Source organism: Amblyomma americanum, chromosome 7, assembly GCF_052857255.1.
Source record: "Amblyomma americanum isolate KBUSLIRL-KWMA chromosome 7, ASM5285725v1, whole genome shotgun sequence".
NCBI classification, from domain to species: domain Eukaryota; kingdom Metazoa; phylum Arthropoda; class Arachnida; order Ixodida; family Ixodidae; genus Amblyomma; species Amblyomma americanum.
The window spans coordinates 15138710-15156240 of NC_135503.1; the positions used below are offsets into that span (position 1 = coordinate 15138710).

The 17531-nt window shown below is 47.1% G+C and overlaps 1 long non-coding RNA gene across 1 annotated transcript in view; it reads left to right on the forward strand.

The window, feature by feature from the left end:
- The first annotated feature begins 1103 nt into the window (after positions 1-1103).
- The window catches only part of LOC144098545 (uncharacterized), a 312011-nt gene continuing 295583 nt past the window's right edge, over positions 1104-17531 (forward strand). Inside the window, exon 1 of the long non-coding RNA XR_013307200.1 lies at positions 1104-1239. This is a non-coding gene — a long non-coding RNA (uncharacterized LOC144098545). The remainder of the gene's footprint in view (positions 1240-17531) is intronic.

The following is a 17531-nucleotide window of genomic DNA, read 5'->3' on the forward strand; positions in this document are numbered from 1 at the left end:
GCGTTCGTTTCACATAGCGCTCCAGGAACCAAACGTAGAAAGGGCACGTTTTGATTAAAGTCGACGGTAAGCTCCTTCACATTCTGTTGTCGGACGGACAACCGAAAAAAAAAGGGGGGGGGGGGACGAACCAGCGCACACAGGAATGAAACTCAACGAATTCGCAGAAAAGTGCTCATGCATTCAGGGTTCATTCCTTCATTGTGTTGTTTTTCTCGTTTTTTTTTTGCGTTTTCTGCTTTCTTTAAAGGAAAAGCATTCCCTTCTGAGTCTTCATGTTACTCGTGGATAAAAAAATTATTAATGAAACTGCACGGAGAGTGGACCGCTCCAAGCGCGGACGGCCAAACGATCCTGTTAACTGTGAGGCTACGTGCGAACTAACCGAGTCCACACCTATAGCGTCACAATCGCCTCTACCCGTCTCAAAGCCACTACGAACTTGAAACAAAGCGTACTTTCCCTTCCCATTTTTGTCATTTTCTTTGTTCTTCCGTCCAAGCTGCGAAAAGCGAAATGAAAGCAGCGCCCGTGCGCAAGCGTTCGAAGGCAGTTCTCAAATGTCCTCGGAAAGGACCTTTAAGAACGGAGTTAACGAAGCGCGGAAGGCAGCAAAAAAAAAAGAAAAAGCTGGAGCGAATGCTCTTCTTCTTAGAGCGATGTGGGAGGGTAGGGAGGTTGGAGGGGGGGGGGGGGGGGGGATCGAGCTTCTAGCAGCCATTTTCTTCAGCTCGCCTTCCTCTGCTCAGCAGGTCTGGCAGCGGCGGAGCCAGCTCAAGGACAGATGGTTCCCCGAGATTGAACAATGTGAGACGACGGTCTCCAATCGCGTCCCAGTTTTCAACGACGACCGCGGGCGGCCTTCGTGACGCCTTTGAGACGGCGCAGCTCGAAGAGGAAGAAAACCAGTCGTACCCGCGAAGAGGACGCCGGAGACGAAAATCGTCAACAAACACAAAAGAAAAGGACCGTATCCTCCTGAGATACCAAACGCCAGTTGCTGGTTGCGTCGGCTGTTGGTTGGGGCTCGCTCTTCCGCGTCAGCATCCAGTGCGAGTAGTCGCTTCCCCTTACCAGCATGATTTCGTAATACCGTGCGAAAATCGTGCCCTTGGTTGCACGCTGTGAAGAAGTAAAGGAGTCCCTTCTGCCTTTTTAGTTGGTGAGTTGACCGCCAGCCAAACACGGCGCTTTTTTTTTGGACGAGGCAAGATGCGAAAGACAGGATGATAAGAAAAGGTGAGAGGACGACATTCGGAGCGTCGTATTCCACACCTCTACAAGGACAGAAGGCAAGTGATGGTAAAGATAACGATCGTGGTGATGATGATACAACAGTACTCAGCGATTTGTTCGTGTTTTGTGGACACTGCGCCCCGTTTTAATTCACACGTAGAACTCTTCAAACCGAACCAAGAGTAAATCAGAATCTATCCTCAGTCTGGCTAGCTAACTTGGCCTCAGCATTATGTGCGACGAAGGACGCACGACTTATATGCGCCCCGAAAATCCATTTCATGTGTATGCGCCAAAGTTTTGTGCCAGTGGTTTCAATTCGTCAGTCTCGTCCCCAAGTCGAGTAATTTACCAGGTTGATAGCCAGGCTAACACTTCCAGCTAACATTAAAGAGTGACTCCTGCGCACTTAAACTGTAGCTCTAAAATGTTTGCACTTTTTATTCTGAGCACCAGTTTGCACATTTATGTTATTTGCGCTTGAGTTGCTCAGTTCCTTAACGGAGGGTGGAACCTGCAATGCATGTAGAAGCTGATGTAGGGAAAAAGAAAACAGCACTGAGCTGCACTCTGAGCGCCTTGCACCGTAACCATATCATATCATATCATATCATATCATATCATATCATATCATATCATATCATATATATAGATAGATAAAGAGGAGGAGGGAAATGGAGGGATGTTAACCAGAATGGGGTTCCCGCTGGGTACCCTGCACTGGGGAAGAGGAATTAGGGGACTAAACGGAGGAAGAGAGAAGGGGAAAAAGGCATAACACACACACACACACGCACAACGCTGTCACAATTTGTCACTCAATCCAGTCGCTCTCAAGTAGGCAAAGAGTGCCTTGTATGCCTTGAGGGCAGTCGACTGCTGTGGCCACGGACCGAGGATCTTTTGCTCTGTTAATGGGCGAGGATCGAGGCGGTCCAGGGTACAACACAGTGTATGTCTTGCACTCGCAAATGTAGGGCACTCACAGAGAAGATGAGCGATGGTCTCCTCACCAGCACAGCTTTCACAGGCAGGACTGTCGGCCATCCCCATCCGGAAAGCATAGTGGTTGGTAAAAGCAACGCCGATCCATAAACGGCATAACAATGTTGCTTCGCGACGTGCTAAGTTACGTGGAAGACGAAGGCGCAGTCCAGGGTCCAGTGCCTTGAGGCGGAGGTTGCAAAACTCTCCCGTGTTCCACGTTGAAAGTGTGAGCTCCAGCGCCATGATCATGATGATCATGATGCGCCATGATCATGATCATGAACCATATCATGATGCGCCGTAACCATAGCATACGGAGGCCGCAGTTCTTAGATCAGTTTGCGGCACTTGCGACACATCCGCCACAGAACACGACGGCGGCTACTATAGAGCCACCCGGAAAGTCGCCGGTGCTTGCGTAACGGCAACCGCGCATCACCAGCGTTCCCCGCATTCCAAAGCGCCCCCCACCCCCCTTCCCCCCGTGAGACGACGCGCGAAGCCCGCCCAGGCCTCGTCTTTACACGTGACGGCGTGGAGAATGCTTCGTTCGAGGACCGCTAGTCGTGATTTGAGCCACAAGATTCGTTACATATCAGGTCCTACGAAAGCGTCTGCAGCCGTGCGCTAAAGGCATGACGGCTGAAGAGCTGCTGAAGACATTCCTCTGGCCGGCGGTTCATGCTTCACGGTGAACGGCCTATTAATGATTCGGTTGTTTGGACGCGCTTATTAAAATGTGCCGGAAGAGGAACCGCTTCATCTCTAATTATGAGAAGCGTTAAATAATATCCACTTGCAAGTCAGATGCGGAGCCTGCATTAAGAGGTGCCACCGTCCCGACAACGAAGCGTTGGGCAAGAAGACGAAGGAATTACCCGTACGTTGTGACAAACCCCGTATTTCCCGCGTTCGGAGCGACTCCTCAAGACAGGCGGGCCGAGATAGAGAAACCCTGCTGGTTTATTTTAAGCGAAGGGCACAAAAGACATGAACGCACGGTACATGTTGTGCATTCTTAACTGGTAATATCAACAAATAACGACTTAACCATTATACCCAAAAAGAGAGGCCAACCACTTCTTTGAAATCATGATCCAGGCTTTGCAAGAAGAGAAAATAGAAACTGTCCAGGGAATGCTCTCCTCTGTGTCCCCAGTGATAGTAATGAAGTTATGATGAAAAAGCGGAAGTTGTAATAGTAGATATACTGTGAATCCTCCGCCTCTCTCCACCGCCGAGAGAGGGCGAAGCTCTGTATTAGAAGGGTGACGGTTCGGGAGCTCGGGAGGCGAGCTCGGCGAGCTCGGGAGCTTTGAGTTGGTGTTTTCGATTTAATTCAACTCGAATGTTTGGAGCAGACAAACACCACTCTTTATTTTCATACACTACGGAGTCCTCGATTATCTCTGGGAAGATAGATGTACGAAACAGCTGCTGCCGTAAGCAAAAATTGGAGGGGACATTCAAGCTCAGCCTTACGGGTTTGACGCGATAGCGTTAATGGGCTAATACCGATTTATGCTGGTCGGTCATTCCAGGCTTTACATTCATTCATCAATGTGAGTCCTCATACCAGTACTAGTTGGCGCAGCGATGCGGTGACCTAGGTGGCTCACTTAAGTTGCTTCTCCTGTGAATTTTCGTTCACAACGCCGTCGACGCACGATTTTCTGCAGAATGGGAGCCTTAGCGCTATCGTGTTGAAAATGAAGGTATTTAAGTGATCATCACCGCAGCGGTGGCCTATTCGTTTAGGCACCCGCCTCGCATGCGGGAGGTACGGGGTTCGATCCCCAGAGCCTCCGGGTACCCACCGGTGGTACTATGGGTACAAGCTTTTCCCTGCCTGGTGCTCGGCTTCTTTAGGGTGAAATGCCTGGAAAATGAGTCTTCGACCCTACCTTGAAAAAAAGAAAACCTTGTGCTATGGCGCTCTTTGGCCACAGAGGCCCTTGCGCCATAAAGAATCATCATCATCATAATTTCAGTGATCATATCGAGGGCTCCGTTGCTTGTCTTGATCTTCGCATTAGCTACCCGTGAGACTAAGTCTATACGGGGATCATACAACAAGCTCGAATTACACCTTGCGCAACAACAGCGACAACGGCTAGGAGGAACTGTTCTCCAGGAGGGAAGCGCCGCCCGCACACATCGTAGAGGGGGGATTACGAGCTGCTGCGACGGTACGCAACCCAAGTGACTAACGACTCGTAACTAGCTCGTTCACGGATCTGCCGTTCGCTTTCTCGCCGCGGAATGACTAATGACACGCAGCTTTCCTTAGCGGGATTTCCAAGCAGTCTTTCGCAACTGAGAAACTGCGATACCTCCCCCCCCCCCCCCCCTCTCCCCGCCCTCTCTTCTAAAATTGTGCAGCAGCTATAGATGCTATAGGTGGTGTCAGCAAAACGTGGGCAGCGATTCCAATGTCAGTCGCACGTGGGACGCGCTTAAGATTCATCAGCGCTATTACAATCATGAGGACTAATTTTGCGATATGCATGTCGCCTGCTGTACTCGTATTCACATGTGAACAGTTGTGTAAAATCGTACTTTCACTGGATGGCACCGGCTTCAGCTTTACTAACGCTGTACGCTTCTAGTGGAAAGAAGGGCACACACGCACCTAACGGGACGGGAAAAACGAGGTGTTTTCCCGATTGCCTCATTCCCGTATATCTGACGCCGGAAAGTCGCGTTTCTCTTTTTGATAAGTGTAACACCAGAGACATCGAAAAGCAATGCTATGCGCTTCTATCGATATTGAGAAATGAGAGCGCTGTCATTGTTTTGAATGAGGGAGCTGATTAGAAATGTGATAAATGAGGCGGTTATATATCTCACTGTTATCCTGAATCAGAAGTTCAGAAAAGTAAAAAAAAACCATCGCAGTGCTTGAAGAAGACAAGTTGTCGGGCTAGTGCTGTGCGATTCTTATCTCTGAAAATTCTAAGTACACTGATGGAAGAATGAAGATCATGAGTATTTAAGAAATGCAGGCGCAGATCCTTGCATTTTAAAGGTTACTGTTCAAGAAAAACCGCATCGGACAATTCTATGACCGCACTTTTGAGGAGGCTAGCAGATATACCTGCTGTGGGTGCTTAAGGGTTGAAATGCGGGCCAGTTGGTTCACAGTAACTTGAAAAAAAAACCAGTCACAAAAGACAAGGGACAAGAGAAGGAGTGTACACGCCACAACGACGCCAGTCGTTGTGGCGTGTACACTCCTTCTCTTGTCCCTTGTCTTTTGTGACTGGTTTTTTTCAAGTGGGTGCTTATGATTGGCAGTGGAGAGCTCAATGAATACAGTGGTGGACAAAAAGTAGCCAAATAAACTTAGAGCAGCTCGCTGATACTTATGGATTAAAAAAAAGAAAACAACACTACATTGCTTCCTGAACCTTTACGTGGGGTATGGAAGACGCCGTAGTGTAGGGTTGCGCATTTATTTCAACTTTATTTGGTATCCTTAACATACCCTGAAATTTTTTAGCCTGCATGAAAATGTGGCCGCCGTCACCGGGATTAGTGCCCCTGACTTTGTGAAAATTGTTGGGTAGATTCTGCGACCAGATGATGCGTCCGGCATCGAGCCTTTGCTCAGTAAAACATAGAGCGCTCATCATCTTTCAGCGAAATCGTCGCTATGACAACGACTTTCTGCTGCCGAAATGCGTGACTATCTCATCGCCAACCAGTCGATTTCACGAAACTTCAGTGTAGTGGACGGTGTTTTTGCTCGCATCCAATCTGTCATCAATGAAAAGAGTCGCTGCTCTCTCTGAAAAAAAAAAGCTCACTGCGCAGCCCCTGTCTATATATGTGCACAGCGACATGCGAATGACAACGCCAAGAGCAAGGCTGTAGGTACAACGAGAGTTCGCTTTTGGGCGATTGATAACTTAACATGTCTGGTCTGGCAATAAATAGTAATGAAGCAAAGCGAGACTCAACATCTTTTGTCATTAAAATCTTATACCTTTAGTAGGTCCCCGAAAAGTAGCAAGAGCAGGCACGGCTCAAGGCCCCTCAACTACATGCCAGAGCAAATTGGGCCTTTATTAATGCTTACATCCGCAAATACTCGAATTTCGGGGCATATATTTTTGTTCCACGATGCCGCAATAGGCCCTTTCAAGTCTTTTGGCGTAACTAAGTGCACTGAAGCATTTATCAAAGCGAAACTCAAGCTGCAGCGTGTGCTAGGAGGTAATAGAGGCGTCTCAGAATGCGTAAGAGTTCTAGTCAGAGTCTCGTTAACGTAGTAATGAAGCTTCGCGTCAGTATCGCTGCGCTAGCATACCTTAGCTCAGACGCACTTTGGGCTCGAAAGCTGGGAAGACCAGACAATCCCGGTATACAGACTCTAGGAGCTCACCAAAGCAAAAAATCTGCAACGGCAGCATGTCGACGACAACCGCAAAAACTTATCGGTAGTCTAGGATTTTTAGCGGTGCTGCCGTTTGTCAGCGCCGACATATTCCATCCCTTCTGAAGCCTTCTTAAGGAGTATCTCATTGCCATATCTGTTAAAAGGGAAGGGAATGGCTTCTTCATGTAACGTGCCGAAATATGTTTAAGTTCCAATATATCTTATGCGTAAGATTGTGTGCGCTCAAAAACAAACACGCGGATGCAAAATACAAGAGCGATGCCGTGTTGTGGAACTGGCTTAGCGTTGAGACATTTTGGCTTCTTTTCCTTTGCACATGCATGGCGGTGCCGGCGTTTATGAGGCGCCTTTCATTTATTGAGGCTGCTCCTAACCTTTTCGATCTTTCTTTTCCTCACTACGCGACAAAATGATAAACTATGATGTCCTCCTACCCTAATCCCCTTCTACCGCTTTTTCTCTGAGAGCGCTCACTGACAAGCTCGCCTTTATCACGTGACCAAAAATGGCGTAATGGCCGTTCTTCCTTCCAATTATCATTGGCGTACAAAGAGAGAAGTAAGCTTGTGAGGTTTATTAAATTTACCCAACGCAAAAAACGCGATATTTTTTTATCATTTGTAGCGAGGGAGAAACCTTTAATGAGCTACATCAGTCCGAAAATTTAGTGCTACCGGTATTCATAAAGTAAGGCCACCGCCTTGGTGGGATTTTGATTGAGGAGGACGCGTTTATTGCGCAGAGATCCAACCGTACCAATAGAGACCTGGAGGACGACATCCCACGCCCATCCATTGAAAAAAAGATTTGGGAAGCATAACAACATGCAAAGTTTCCTAGCATAATGTGCATCTTAAAACTTGAGTTGGAGCTGTGATGCAAATTTTCTGCAGCAGATTCTTAAGCCTAACTTTTCAGAAAATGGGAGCGACACCTACATCGGTGGTGAGACACAATACTTAGCTCGACTGAGCATTAAATTATGACAATCGCAGTTAATAGTAAAAAAGCCTGGTTTCACTCATTCTGCACGTTTGTTTTACCTTCGGCTGGCTTCTGAGAGACTTCGAGCCGCTCTGACCGCAAGAAGCAGAAGTAGACGACTGCTGTCATCTGAAGCAGCATTCCCACTCGTACCCTTAGAACTGCCGCCAGGAAATGTAACAACGGCTGAGGCATAGATCATTGCCGAGCGAATTGCGATCGGCTGTTGGTTTTCTCATCAATGGCAGCAGCGACTGCCGGAGCGAGGCCATTACATGCTCGTTACGAGAGGCCCTTTTCGAACTGCATTGGCAGGGGTCGGGAGGCGATGTTACGCAAGTCACTTACCGGCTATTTTGTCTCTGACTGGATCCATCGCGCCGGCGGAGCTCTAACTAGCGCGAGCCGAGGAGGTCCTCTTCTCACGGCTGGCCGGCGCGCAACATTGTCATCCGCTCTTAACGGGTCGACAGCCCCCCTCGAATCAACGCGCCGATCGGACAACAGGGGCGCGTGGCACCGGTGTTCCCGCTGCTGCCTTCAATTGCGTGCAGCTGCGTGGAAGCCACTGGGTCAGCTGGTTCAGCGAAAAAGGGCTTTTGTGTTTTGCTTAAATGCTACCAGTGGAAGTGCCTTCTTTTGCCATCGTTAAGCCAGTTACGCCTATGACAGATCTTGCTGTTTGACCACCGAATTTCAACGAAGATGCCCTGGATGCTGTTGTTTCTTGTTTCGCTGATTCTGCGCGCTTGTTCAGCACTGCTCACAACGTGAGCTCCAGCTCGATACAAGAAAGCAAACAGGTTAATATTACCTTCGGCCGTGCCATGAAATTGTGAGTGACTTGTAGTTCTTTTATCAGTGCCGGTGCGGCGGGTTGTGCCATGTTCTTGAACTTTTCAGGCTTGAAGCGTCCTCTGACAGTAGGCGCCCGCCAGATTCAGTTAACTGAACGGCGATTACGGCTACTAGGTCTTCGCTGTCACTTCAAAAATTCGCCTTTGCTGGTATTATCCGCTCCCATTTCGTACTCAACAGCGGTGGCGAGTGCCACCTACCGCAGTCTCTCCCCAGTGAAGCCGCGTACGTCGCACAAGGAATGGAACTCGGGCTTCTGTAAAGTAGAGCGGCAGCTTTGCTAGCGGAGTGACCAGTGGTCTATACGGCTGCAGCTTCGCGTTCACTGAACAGAACTGGCTGAGCGGCGTGGGTAGAGCAGCGGCCACTCGGCTCTCAGGAGTCGACGCGTATGCTCTCGACCTCCATCACCGAAGAGAGACTTGCTTGCAAGCCTGGATCATCCGTCGTAATGGGCCGTCGCGCAGCACTCTTCATTCACTTTTCTTTTCTTTAATTTTTCATCGCTGGTTTTCGCAGTGACAAAGACGTAGCTGCCTTTGCCCCCTCATATGCAACAATGAGACGAGGAGTCGCACACCCGTTCCCTTTAGCGCCTATCCAATGCGTGTGGGCTGCTGGGGCGGCTTTCAGTGATTGCGTAATTGCACCAGTCTTATCTTCCTAAGTTGCACATTGTTTCTAATGACTCGGACTGCTGTTGTCATCCTCTTTTACTTAATCATTTGCTGCGCCCCCAACTTGTATTCATTATGGTCCAGGGACAGAGCAAGACTCCAAGCATCATTTGCTAGCAAGAAATTCACTGAAAAGCATTTCATGCCGTACAAACTCTCATATGTCAAGGAAGACATAGTGCGCTCTTTCTTGAGTATTACGTGACGAGAAGTGATCGGTAGGAAAACTTCGTCAGCGACCACAATTACATCTGCAAAACGATTTGCTTGGATACTGTCAAAGTCCTGAGCTTTGCGCTGATGGGCAGGATATGCATCTGCATTTTCCTGTGTGTCCCCTAACACTTTCATCCTAACTCTCACGGCGCGGCTCACGTGTCCATCCAAATGGAGTCAGGAATCGCACCTCTCCTTTCGTCACGTTAAACAATCCGGGTGGTCAAAATTTTCCGGAGCCCTCCACTAAGGTGTCCCTCATAACTTCAGTACATTTGTGCGGTTAAACCCCATAAACCAAACCAAACTATTTATTTGCGTTACACTCTTCTCTTTCTTCGCATCCGATGTCGAACTCCTTGCCCTTCGTGGGCAGAAACTGCGTTTACTGCAAGAAAAACTAAGACTGCGCGAGTATTCGTGGTGTCTTATTCGTTTCTTTACCTCTTGTCCTCGTCATATTTCCGCAGTAATATTAATACGATAGCGTTAAAGGCCCCATTCCCCAGAAAATCTGGCGTCGGCGTTGTGAGCAAAAAATCAACAGCATGGCTCTGGCAGGTGGTCCCCAGAGAGCAACCTAGGAAGCAGGTGGACCACCTAGGCCACATAACCTTGCGGCATCATCACAACCTGCCTACCGTGGCAGGTGGTAGGTGGCAGTTAAATTAATGATTGGTCGCTCGGGAAGAGCAACCTTCCATCGCAGGGATGTGGTGCATCGCTTAACCGCTGCACCGCTGCGCCAGAAAGGGTATGAGGACTCCCAGGGATCTATGGATGCATGAGAATTAACCTATTACGCTATCGCGTCATGCGCTTAAGGCGGAGCTTAAGTCACCTGCTCCAATTTTTTCCCCCTCAAAATTAACCACTTAGCTTCCAACAACGCTGCTAAGCATATCTCTCCTTCATGTTGCCCGGAGTTGCGGTGGTGAAGGTGGCGGCTATATTTACATATCGGCGGTTGCAGACGCGCATAACAATAGCTGTTCAAAGATTCTGCGGCATACTCTGTGATCAACATTATGATTTAGCAAACGCAATAACCTCTGAGCCAGAACGAACATAAAATCCCGTTATCGAAAGCTCCCTAAAGGATAACGGTTTATCGATTTCATTTTTCATTCACTTGTTTTCTGGCGGCTGCGCCCCTATGACGCGGATCCAGCTTTCACGAATAAGGCTGTAAAGAGGATAGCGGAGATCGCAGGCTGCTTATATCAGGTTTTGAATACAGGCATTAACGGCGCGGATTCAAGGTATCATAGCTGTAATGCGCTAGCGCCACCACGACGTTGCGAAGCCGTGACCTGTATTTAAAAAAAATCCGTTATAACTAACTAAAGATTGTTCAGAGCGTGTGAAAAAAAAAATAAAACGGAAAGAAGAAAAAGAAGAGTGCCAGTATTGTTGCTTCAAGTAAATTTGTGTTTTGAGCACATGTCAATGCTAAAAAGAGTCAAGTGAAGCAAAGAGCAACGACAAGCGGCTTTCAAAGCACCACGGACCATCGTTGGACACGTAGAAATGCAAATGCCTCAAAATATCACACATATTTGAAAGGTTCGCGCGCATAATTTTGGATTTCCTTAAACATGTGAGGGTCTGCTGATAACTTTTAAATATGGAAAGTACATTCAACGCTTCGCAACACTTTTGTTGCTTCGACAAGCTTCAGCTGGCGAGTTGAGAGAAGTGCAAGTTTTCGCTAATTAACTACGGCGAAGCGAAATTTAAAAAAAATGCGCCTTCATCAAGCAAGCAAGCCCTTACGCGGTGAGCGCACTGGATAAGTGATGGAAGGCGCCCACGCGAAATTTCACCTCGAACTATAAATTATACAACCCTTACTTGGTGGACGTTCTCATCAACGTGATGTGCGAAACGGATCGCGTACAGCTCCCGGTGTTTTAGGCCAGAGTGGACCGAGCTAGAGAGGCTCGTGTCGGATGTTGAGCGCGAGGCCAGACACTTCGTAATGTCAGCGTGGCTCACTTCTTGTTATGTAAAAAAGAAGAAAAAAATTTGTATGAGGAATGAAAGTTGTGTGGATGAATTGAAGTAACAAGGTGGATTGCTTTTTTTGAAATCTTTTTGAAATCTTTTTGAAAACACTTTTATTCAGCTTCTGCGTTTTTTGACGTGATCGCCTACCTCGTCTTTCAATGAAGGCTAGATTGAGGGTAAGACGTCACTGAAATATCGCGCGCGTTTGCCGTCAGTCGGCGGGTTGTAGTCTTTTAAAGACGAACTTTTCTGTTCGTTATGGAGCAGTCAGCCAGGTTAGGCTTTTCGCGCGTCAAATAGGGTATGCATAAAGCACCGTAATGTCGACTGCTTGTGTGATAAAAAAAAGTTTTTGCCACTTGTATCCTCTCTTGTGGCCTGTCTCTAGTTATGCCTTGCAATCCGTGCATGTCGTCTTAGTTAATATCGTCTACAATCCGCTACCGGAACTTCTCTGACCTCACCTTTTCTGCTTGGGAGTTTCCTTCCTTCTAAATTGCTTATATGTCTCGTAAAAAAAGGATCATGAGCAATGGTGGCCGATTTCAATGGCATCCAACAGCTGTCTGGCGAGCTATCCGCATCTCTCCATTATGTGTCCATTTTGCCTCTTGTTCTGGTGAAGACACTCGTATTCAAAGAAGGCAGTGTTCCAGCGCGATCCTTTGGCCTCGGCATTGAGGCCATGCGTGATTAAAATTCAAACTAGCGTTCATCGAAAGCAAGAGACAGAACTTAATCGATGGGCGTCTTACTTGTTGCGTACTTCTCGTATTTTTTTTAACGCGCAGAAAAAGTTTCGAATACGAGCGCCCTATAGGTTCATCTTTGCCCAGATGGAGCTCAATTTCATGATGCCGACCTTGTTCTGTAGCTTAGAAAAAGCACTCTGTTTGTGCCAAGCTCCTGCAGGGGGCGAAAAAGCGAAGTTTTTTCTGGCCAGTTACTAAGCGAAGGATACCTGGTTCTGTTTCGCGTCACGTAGGGATAAAAGAAAGTTGCAGTAAGTGGTCATGATTATTACCGGCGTTTTCTTTTCATGCTGCAGCATTAGACAGACTAGCCTAGTTATTTTACCTCTGATAACTCTTACGATTTGGCAAATTCAGAGTCTCATTTAAATTGCGGTTCCAACTGCAGTGTTTGGGAACTTTTTTTTTTCTGCGTAAAAAAGGCGCGATCTTAGCAAAACTAAGTCATAGACAGAAAATAAATGTCGGGCTTCGAACTTTTGTTTTTTTCGATAATTTTATTGCAAAGCTTTCCTGCTGACTGCAGAACACAAGTGGTCTCAGAACTACGTGTCCTGTCGCTGTGGTTTAAACAGGACACTGCATCCCTCATAGCCTTAGTTGCTTTAGGACGTTAAACCCCCTTAAACCAATTAAACATGGCACTCTACCTGTCGAATCAAATAGCTGCACATAGACGTACCTAGACAACGGATACAACGAGGTGGCATAAATGTTTCAATAACCTGCACATAAAACGTCGGGCAGGAATGTGAACTGCCAAAGTCATACAAGCAAGTGCAGGAAACATCCCTTAGTTCTCTTCTGCATGCTTCGGTGGGACAAATCAACTACGTTTGAATAACATGGTGACATTTATGTTGCACGCACTTCTCCTATGAGGATTTGCAATTGTCATGTCCAACATTGTTGGACAAAAAGTATGAATATTAGAAAATTTTAAGGTACTGTTGTGGAAATATTGAAGGGCAATGGTCCATTTTCCCGATGTGTAGCAAAACCTGCCTTTTAAAGTTTTGCCGTCGTTCGCATAGAGCAGTTAAGACTGCCAGTGAAAACCAATGAGGAACGCTTTTAGCGCTCACAAAAAACATTAATAGCGAAAAAATGCAAGCTTGTGGACGGGAGATCTGCGGATATATTGATTGTTATAGTGAAATTTTAAAATATATGAAAAATTGCTTTCATAAACTCTTTCCCGTTCAAAAATGCTTTTATCCAGAATTGTCGTGTATGATCGGAATGAGCGGGAATGTGACCTTTCTTAATTGCAACTGCGTGAAACGTCTTTTGTGCAAGAATCCGGGACCCCACTTTTCGAGTTCCTCTTTAGGCCTGCTGCTAGCATTCGCTGTAAGCTCCCCTGCATTCAACAATATGCGTAGCATATGCAGCAAACTACTTCCATGAGAGAGTTTCCGGAGGGAGGTTGATGAATTTGCGTGCCAGAGATGTCGGCGCTTAGCGGCCGGTTTACAGCTTCCAGTGCTCAATTTGCGCGTTGTTTATTGCTAGGCGGTGTGAACCGGAGAGGAGGTGCTCACCCGAGGGCTAATTGACGGCCTCAGCGCTGTGCTGCAAGCTGCTAGTCGGTGCGTGAAACGATGATCCCATGGTACGCTCGGTGGGGCGGCAAGCGCTTAATAATGAGCCTGGCCGCAATGAGCGGCAAGTTTAAGCGGGCCAAATCTTCGCGATGCTGTGTTCTGTTAGTGCACGACCACAGTGACTATCACAGCACGGCTGCTCAACAAACTATCCTCAGTTATGAACGGAGATTGCCGATGCTCTAGAGTGCAGTTCCTTAATTCCACTTGCATGTCGTTAGCATGGTTGTGGGTTAATTACGACTCGGTCTGATTTGCCAAAGAGACTCATGCGGTAAGAAGTGAGAAGCTAATTATCTGGAGTGAGTGAAATCTATGTCGCCACTGTTTCGAGAAAACAACCCAGTGAAACACACCTTTTTTGTGAAAAATATTTACTTCTTTCGTTCTTCGAATAGGTCACCATAAACCATTAAATAAGCCGCGAACTAAACTAGAAAAGAAAATACATCCATCGTCGTTCTCTCATCAGAAAGGCTTTGAAGTTTGAAACTGTGGAGTATAACTATGCATGCCCATAAATGTGTTAGGGCACGAAATGATAAACCCTTATAGGTCTCTGGCAGTTAACTGCGGTGGGCATTCATCAGAAACGTTAATTGTTGGGCTAGCTGGGTACTGCAGTTGGTACTGCAGTTGGGACACATTCGTGGTCGCAAGTATTCTTACTCAGCCGCTTGTGCGGACGCTTATCGAGTGCCTGTAAGTGGAACTTCTTCAATCTGCAACTCCGGAATGTGGGCTTCAGAAATCGCGCGTTTCTGCAGGCACGTGGTGTCAATCATCAGCATGTGCACGACGCAACCAGATCACCTTGGCTCCATTAGCTCATGTATAGATGTGAAGCTTGTCCAGTTACGAAAGGCACTTTTAATGTCATTGCTGCAATTTATTCTGCTTGATTTCTGTAGCATACTTATTTCAATTAGCAGAAAAAATCAAAGAAAGCACTGCACACGTGTGAGGAAGTATGCATGCCCAAGATAAACCTTCAATATCTCCATAAGTAACCACAAGCACATTTTCAGCAGCTCAGCTTTTCCGACAACTTGGAATTTATAGTGAAAGGGTTAGTTGCGCGCTACCAAACGCAACATTTTCCGCAAAGCCGCTAACATGTGTAGTCAGTTGTGGAGAACTGGTTGCATTTCATTTTGATGCTGCGCCTTTGTGCCGTGCGATATATGTCAATACGCGGTAAAGAACCCCAGGTAATCTAAATTAATCCGGAGCCCTCCACTACGGCGTCCCTCATGTAGCGCATGTGTCGCTTCGGGATGCTAGGTTGCAAAATCCCCTTCCCCAGTGCAGAATAGCAGGGCAGATCTGAATCTTTCTGGCCGACCTCTCTGCCTTCGTTTTATTAAATTTATCTATCTAAAGAAAAATGGTAGGTGTAACGTTAAGAGACCGGAAGCGGGCAGTGTGGGCGAGGGAAGAAACGAAGGTTAATGACATTCTAGTCGAAATCAAGAGGAAGAAATGGGCTTGGACAGGGCAAGATAACCGCTGATCCTTAAGGGTAACAGAGTGGATTCCAATAGAAGGCAAGCGTAGCAGGGGGCGGCAAAACGTTAGGTGGGTGGATGAGATTAAGAAGTTTGCAGGCAAAGGGTGGATGCGGCTGGCAAAGGATAAGGTTAATTGGAGAGACATGGGAGAGGCCTTTGCCCTGCAGTGGGTGTAGTCAGGCTGCTGATGATGATAATGATGATGCTGATAATCTATGGAAGCTTTTGATTCCTTTACCTGAGGCGAGGTCACTTCCTATCTGATGACGTCATTTCCCTCTGCGAGATAAGAATTATTCGCTATAGTGACGTCACTTTTCTCCAGCCAATGGTTGAAGTTTGTGACCAATGTTGTGACATTTTTTTTGTGACCAATTTTGTGACATTAATGACATTTTTTTTCTCGATGAAGCTTTTCAATAAATAAAAACAGCAACACGCAAAATATAAAGAATAGCACCCGTTTTTGTCACGGGACAAAGGAGGCGTTCAAAACATGGCTGTTGGTCGGTCGACAACGGCTGGTCGCTGCTTTCCTATGTCGCGGCCGTGGTGTTTCTAACGCATTCCACTGCCGACAGCCAAATGTCGCGGTGTCGCACGAACCAAACCTTAGGACTCGGCAGCGTGCACGTTCCCTTTTTTTTTTTCTCTGTCTCGCTCTACACTAGATCTGTCTCGACTTATGGCCTTGCTTTTTCTCTTGCGTTGCCAAGGGGGCGCACGGACGGATTGGACGCGCCGGAGAAAGTAGCTCTCTTCCGCGAAGCACTGTCGCGACCGCGAAGCAAACGGGAACCTCTCCGTGGCGTTGTTTCTGCTGCGCTCGCTTGAATGGGACGCGACACGGTGCCGACGCTTCCGCATGTGACGCAGCCTTGATGTCGCCGCCATGTTTACCGCAACCGTACTGTCCTGGCTAAATGGCCCGGGCGACATTTGTACTGTGGGCTGCGTCAAGGTGGTCGATCGCTGTAGAGAGGCCGTGTTTTGTAGGGGACAAAAGCCTCTAGGACGCTTGGAAAGCAATTGGAGCATACATGCAAGGCGCTTATCCGCGGACACGTTACTTAACTACCTTAGATTAAATAACACGAGCTTGACTTTGACCTCAACAAGTGTGGTCTCGACTAGGCGGAAAAAAATAGAGCTATCTACTTTGTATAGGGCCTACGTGTCCTGGAAAGTTTTGTCCCCGGCTGCACACTGCGGCCGCACAGCCTGAATGGGATAGAAATATCTCCTTAAATCATTCTCAAAATACTAGCCAATCTGTCTTTGCCCCACACAGGTTTATTAATGTGCAATCTGCAAATGCCTCATCGTCCTTAAAGCATAGCTGACGCCCAGCAATACTCCTCGCACGTAACCCTGGCCGAAGCTCATCGTATTTTCTTCTTTTTTCGCCTTTCCACACTGTGGAGTGCTTTCCTTTACACTCGGTGAAACTCGAACACCATCGAGTTGTGGCCGGGCAGGTTACTTTTATTTCTGGGGTCTAAACTTGTGCTCGCAATAAAGTTACTCTGATGACTGCAAGGGCCAGGCTGGAAACTTTTTCATTTCGATAAGGCGCGCTGTAATTATTGTGAGAAGCTCCACGAAACGTCATGATATTGTTAACCCGTATTATTGTAACAAAGAATTGTCTGCGCTCGCCGTACCAACGGTGATAGTCCCGGGAGTGAAAGAGATGTTGTCGTCAGTCGACCGACACCTAAAACGCTTAATTTGGTTACGGCAATAATTTCCCTTCGCATGCTTGTGCCTATCTTCTGGTAGGAACGTCGCCTACAAACAACTAGGTAAATACGAAGGAAACTCAACCTGAATTTAGTTTGAGAAGACTTAGTTTTAGCTTTTCCTGGAGGCTTTTCCTAGGACACAAGACAAAACTGACTTTCTGGGATTGTGCATAAGAAATAAATCCTTGTCTTCGAGAGTTTTCCAGTTTTCTACTGACGTGTTTTCCTGAGAAAAAAATAGCTTTTGAAGTTTGTTGCAGCTATTAAATCTGGCCTATAGAACGATTCTCAAAGCCGAAATGAAGGGCATAAGAAACAGCCGCAAAAAAGGGCTCAACTCGCTGGAAGGACAGTCGAGGCGTTTTTTACTTCAAATATTTTTTATCGCAAAATAAACACTAAAAGACAGCTAGGGAGGCGCGTAAGACAATGCTTGACAATTGCACGCTTGGATGAATGTGTTAATTTATGTAATAATGTTTAAGTAGTAAAACAGCGGCTTCTCGGCACAGTTGAAGAATAGGCGCGCTTAACACAAGTGAAGAA